This window comes from Galeopterus variegatus, unplaced genomic scaffold, assembly GCF_000696425.1.
Source record: "Galeopterus variegatus unplaced genomic scaffold, G_variegatus-3.0.2 Scaffold5165, whole genome shotgun sequence".
NCBI classification, from domain to species: Eukaryota; Metazoa; Chordata; class Mammalia; order Dermoptera; family Cynocephalidae; genus Galeopterus; species Galeopterus variegatus.
In genome coordinates, this window is record NW_007731276.1 from 8,779 (window position 1) to 13,778 (window position 5,000).

The following is a 5,000-nucleotide window of genomic DNA, read 5'->3' on the forward strand; positions in this document are numbered from 1 at the left end:
CTAGAGAAATCCAGACTCATTTCACAGCCTGCTGGCCAGAGCAATTTTCTCATTTTCTACTTGTTGATGGATGGGTTATCGGCTGAAGAAAAATATGGACTTCACCTTAATAATTTATGTGCACACCGGTGAGTGACTGTGTGTTTTCTATCTAGTAGTCCTGACTTCAAATTGTGATTGCAATTTAGCTGTCTTACACTGTCTTCTTACATTTCACAGAAGAAATGGTGAGTGAGGGAGAATTGTTGGATACTGTTAGGTTAGAACCTTGTTTATAAAAGGTTATAGCTATCTATTAAATGTTTAGGTGGAGTTTTATGTGCATATGTATTAACTTAAGTTTCTATTTTACTAGCTTTCAGATCAGAATTTTAAAAATTAGTGCATGTATAATCTTTTCTATTTATGCAGGCTATTTTGTACATAACATTAGGTGTGCATTTCTAATCTTTGTCTGTCTTTTGAAATGCTGCGATATGTTATTGGAGTAATTATTATTCATTAGTAAGAGCTGAAGTTACATAATGGATTAAGGTGAACAATGCACGTAAATTGAGGGGCTGATTTTGTGCACTGGGGGCAGAAAGCTTTGACTGCAGGGTGATAGTGGAAGGGGAAGGCCATGAAGAGCATGAGCTGAAGGATGTTTTCTCAGCATGTGCCTTTCTGCCAGCTGCCTGATCCCATGCGTTTCCCCCGCCCCCAACACACACACAAAGGATTGGTCCAGATTTGGGTTAGGATGAGAACTAAAAAGAGTAAGGGGGTAAACTCCCTTCAGGAGAGAAGCTGGGGGAGAAGGGAGCAGGAGAGAACTGGATCCTAATCCAGACTCTCTCATGAATCCACTGGTCGGGCTGGGGCACTAGACTCTGAAAGAGATGGATTCACTTGTGGTATCTGCTTATACCTGATTTATAGTTCATTGGGTGTTTGTTATTGGATTCTAGAAGAATGGTATAAGATTGCATAATTTTGAGAACTTTGTAAGGAAAAATAAAAGATGAAATAAGAGAAAACCACACACACACACACACACACACACACACACACACACACACACCACACACACACACGAGGGCTGCTGACAGCCAAGGCAGTGGCTCAGGCCAAAGTGATGGGGAAGAAAAGAGATGGCTGAAGGTTTTACCCACAAGCCACCCTCTTGCCCAAATAGAGGCTTGCTTCAAGCCACAGAAAAAAATACCTTCAGTTCCTCTCTACCTTGCTCTGTGGATTTGTCTTAATCTATTCTGTTCTGGTGGGGGAGACCTGTGATAAACTGGTCAATAGGAGTTTAGGTGATAGGATGAAAAATAAATCCGGGGTGGGAAACAGGGGCAGAGCTGGGTGTCTCGGTGTAGATGGGTTCATCGAGGGGGGCTCCTTTCAGGTGGGACCTGATGTGCAGACTCCTGAGAATTCCTGGCAAGATCTGGGTGGGTGTCCAAGGCAGATGGGAAATGCACAGGGGCTCTGGGACAATGAACCTGGTATGTGAGAGCAGCAGGAAGGCCAGGCATGTGACAAGAGCTGCCCGGGCAGGTGGGAGGATAACTGAGACAACCTGGAGCAGACAGCCATGGTCAGAGGTTGGGATTTCATCCCGAGTGTGACTGTAAGTGACTGGGGAGGTTCTGAGTGCAGAAGGAAATCGGTTTCCACTTTGGCGATGACTCCCTCTGTGGAGATGTTCCTGTGGTGGTCACAGCTGGATGCAGTGAGCTGACTTCCTGGTATGCCAGCTGGGATGTGGGGATCGGACTGATGGGTAGCTGTGTTGGGAGCGGTGAGCAGTGGTCAGCTCCAGGAGATATTCCTAAGGCAGGAGGGTTGGGATTTATGGACAGATGGAATGTGGGATGTGAGAAAAGAGATGGGTCAAGAAGGATTCCTAGGACTGGCCCGAGCAGCACAGAGCATGTTTACAGAGATGGCACAGCTAGGAGAAGGGGTGTGTGGGGAGGAGCCGTGGGGTCAGAGCCCCACCCCTGCTGGTGTTGACAGGCGAAAGCGGAGACACCTATTAGACCAGGGAATAGAGGTGCGAGGTGGGATCTGTGAACATGAGGGACTCCCCAGGGGATGGGCCCCAAGTCACCTGAACTCTAAGAACTGGTTGCAGAAGCAACAGGATGCATCTGTCCCACTATTGCTGCGGGGTGTGACTGATGGTGGGAGTGGGGTTGGGAAGAGAATGCATTGGCCGTAGCTTAATTTATCATTACATTACTAAGTGCTATCATTGCATTGCAGTGAAAACGTTACATTGAGGGTTCCAGATAAAGTTTGTCATGTTGAGTAGGAGAAAAGTAGTCAAGAAGTTAAAAAGACCTTATAAAATTATGTTTATTTAAAGAGCAAGACTGTTTTGGAATTTACTGTCCCAAAATACAATAGGAATTTAGAAGGAAAAGAAACTATTCATAATGAAATATGGTAGCCCAGGCAAGAGTGACAGGAAACGGAAATTCCAAACTTCTAGGACATTAGAAATATTTTTCTACCAAAGTATTTCATAAAGGAGGAAATCAAAGCCAGAGACATAAAAAGCTGGGACTGAAGAGACTATATAAGAGAAGTAATGATAAAACCCATTACCTTGGGCCGGCCCGGTGGCGCAGTGGAGAGTGCGCCGCTTGGGAGCGTGGCAGCGCTCCCGGCGAGGGTTCGGATCCCATGTGGAGACCGGTTCCCACTCACTGGCTGAGCGCGGTGCGGGCGCAACACCGAGGGTTGCGATCCCATTGCCGGTCCCCGGTACGGGCGCGACACTGAGGGTTGCGATCCCGTTACCGGTCAGTAAAAAAAGACAAAAAGAAAAACAAAACAAAAAAAAAACCCTCGGTACGGGTGCGACACCGAGGGTTGTGATCCCGTTACCGGTCAGTAAAAAAAGACAAAAAGAAAAACAAAACAAAAAAAAAAACCCATTACCTCAAATTAACTTTCTGTTTTTCTACCTGAACATCTCAAATTTAACATGTTGTCCTGGAAGGGGGAGTGCCAGATTGGACACCGGGGGTTGCATGTTGCTGGGGGCCTGTGAGGAAGAAACGTGTTTTGGGTTTTGAAGCTCACAGTGGTTCTTATAAACAAAAGCCCAAAACTCATAGCAGATAATCGGGTTGAGGATCGGGTCTGTGTCCATGCGTGTTTGTACATGTGCACACGTATGTGTGCTTGGCCTTGCAGACATAGAGCCACTGAAGAATAAAAGTCAATTGTCTAATCCACCATGCAAAGAAACAATTTAACTGCTTGGTCTGTGGTTTAGGCGAGTCTTTTGAAGTGCATAAGCGTGTGGGAGAAAACAAGGATTTCTTTATTGAGCTTCAGTTCTGACATTCATTTCTCTTTGCAAGAAAGAGTTTGGAATCACTTAGGCTATTTAGAAAGTCAAACAGTCAGGGGCGCTCCAACAGGAAAGAACTCAGGAAAATCATGAATAATTCAATTCCCTTGAACAAAGCGGTTATTTTATTAAAAATGTATTATTAATATCTAATGGGTGCAAAACAACATTTTCCAATAAAAATATACACCACCACTTCAGATCCATAAAGATATCAATTGGAACACTTGCACAATGACAATTCCAGAGAAAAAATGTATTCTTTAACAGTAAAACCAGCTGTTTTGCAAGTTACGATGTATTATGTCACCGTATTTTTGTGATTTGTGTTGTGTGGATCTTCTCACTTTTATAATGTTGATGAGGCCTGAGGAGTTCATACTATTTGATATTTGAGTTTGGATTGGGATCTGATCTTTGTTTAGTAATTATGTCTATGAAGTATCAAAATTTGGCAAATAGTGTGGCTTGTTTACAATAAGAAACGTAGGTCTTAATTTGCAAACTTTCTGACCTTTCACAAACTGTTGATCCTTCTGAGTCTCCTCCTTAACATTGGTACTCATAGGTAAAGGGAATCATTTTTGTAAAGTGCTCAAGACCATGCTAGTATACTAGTATAGTTATATACTTTTGTTAAGAGTACTATTATTGTTATCATATGTACTTACCTGATTTTCTTAAAAAGATATTGACCTTTCTGTAAAGTAGAACAAACCAGCCTCTATGTTACCATCTGGATGTCTCTGTTGTTTTACCCATGCCTGAGTGGAGCTTAGAGAGACATCTTAATGAAGTATGTTGAATCTTGAGGCAAACATTACAAAAAATTATAAGCCTGCTTTCTTCAAATGCATCCCATCTCTTCTTTATTTGTAACGACTCATTACCTACATGAAACAAAATAAAATTTACGTGTAAGAGTAACAGTGACCTGAAGTCATACTCAGTATGTATTAAGTCTTCTTATGTGATCAGAACTCCAAAGAGAAGAAAACATTTCTGTAACTAAGGCTTTTACAACTGAAGCTACAAAAGTGTTTTTTAACTTTGACTCTGTTTTTGGCACTAAAAGTTTTTAAAGTATCACATGAAAATTTATGGAGTTTATTTTAGCATTAAAATGAATGAAAAAATACATTTGTATTTGTGACATGGGAAAGAGAACTACAAAATCAGATTGCTCTCTTGCCTAACTATAGAATATGAACAGTGTACACATAGACACCAGCCCCTATAGCTTACCTGCATGAAAACAATATTTATAACACTTTTCATAAGCCTCTTCCTCCATAGATTATTAAAACAAGAAGTCTCTAGATTTCTATTTGAGCTGTGGCAATTAGACTGCCTGTTTCTAGAATTCCCACCAGATGGCAAGCTCCCCACAAAGTCAGGCAGAAGCAACACAAAAAACTAACAGCCCCTCCCCCCACCAAATAACCCAAACAGACAAACAGAAAAAGCAAAAAAATGCTGGTCACTAAAAGTTTCTTTTTATTTATGGTATTTTGTGGGTCTTTTCTTTCTTTTTCTTTTTTCTTATGCCGTACTTTTTATTTTCATGGCTCCTTGTTTTTTATAAATGCTGTTTCAATTTTTTTTTGTATGTAATACAAACATTACATCTGGAAAATAAATGTAA

At 41.6% G+C, this 5,000-nt stretch overlaps 1 protein-coding gene across 1 annotated transcript in view; it reads left to right on the plus strand.

Annotated features, from left to right (window-relative positions):
* Positions 1–5,000, plus strand: part of MYO16 (myosin XVI) — a gene marked incomplete at both ends in the record, with an annotated part of 268,499 nt that overhangs the window by 880 nt on the left and 262,619 nt on the right. The gene's annotated exons all lie outside the window — the stretch shown is intronic.